This window comes from Suncus etruscus, chromosome 5 (assembly GCF_024139225.1).
Source record: "Suncus etruscus isolate mSunEtr1 chromosome 5, mSunEtr1.pri.cur, whole genome shotgun sequence".
Lineage (NCBI taxonomy): Eukaryota > Metazoa > Chordata > Mammalia > Eulipotyphla > Soricidae > Suncus > Suncus etruscus.
Window position 1 is genome coordinate 80146477 of NC_064852.1, and position 1030 is coordinate 80147506.

At 36.6% G+C, this 1030-nt stretch overlaps 1 pseudogene; it reads right to left on the reverse strand.

The window, feature by feature from the left end:
• Positions 1-321: 321 nt before the first annotated feature.
• Positions 322-495, reverse strand: LOC126010361 (uncharacterized; annotated as a pseudogene).
• Positions 496-1030: the final 535 nt, after the last annotated feature.

A 1030-nucleotide genomic window follows, 5' to 3' on the forward strand; every position in this document is an offset into this window, starting at 1 on the left:
TTATAGACAAAAATCTGTACCTCCTTGGGGACTATTAGACTCTTAGTATAAAAACAAATCATTAGTGTGTACTTAAGATAACCTATTATTAGACCTCTTTTATTATTATATTTGAACATAATTTCATTGCTTCTTAAAATTCATTTATCAGAGTAAAGAAAATATCTATATATCTTAACATATTTCATTCTGCATAACAACGTATAAAATGCTTTTCATCACCTGTGAACTTCTAAAATTAAAATAACTACAGTTAAAATTTATACCTCCTCTGCTTTCTACATGAATATTTTTATCTTTCTGCATATTTTTATTCCCAGAGAGGAGTAAACAGTTCTGTAAGTACTGCAATGGCAGATCCATGTATGATGGGGCAGAGCAAGTTCTTATACCTTCTCACTGTTCCAATAATTTATTAGTATGTTGACAACATATCAGATATAATACTGATAAAAATAGATACTGAAATATGATTCAAAAGTTCAGGAAATGCAGGTCCATTGATAGAGATAAAAACAGAGAGAACTGGGGCCAGAGCCATGGCAAAAGTGGTTAGGCATCTGCCTTGCACATTCTAGCCTAGGATGAACCTTGGTTCGAATGCATGGAGTCCCGTATAGTCCCCCAAGCTAAGAGTGATTTTTGAGCACATAGACAGGAGTAACCCCTGAGCATCATCTGGTGTGGCCCAAAAACCAAAATAAATAAATAAATAAATAAATAAATAAACAAACAAACAAACAAACACAGAACTGGGGCTGGAGAAATAGCACAGTGGTAGGGCGTTTGCTTTGCATGCGGTCAATCCAGGAGGGACAGGGTTTCGAATCCTGGCATCCCATATGGTCCCTCCTGCCTGCCAGGAGCAATTTCTGAGCTCAGAGCCAGAAGTAACATCCTGAGTACCTGCTGGGTGTGAAAAAACCCTACAGAACTAACTATCCAAGCCAAAGTCAACAACAATGGAATCAAGAGACACAAATTCTAGCAAGCTAAACTTTAAACTTTATACTACCAGTATAATAGGGGC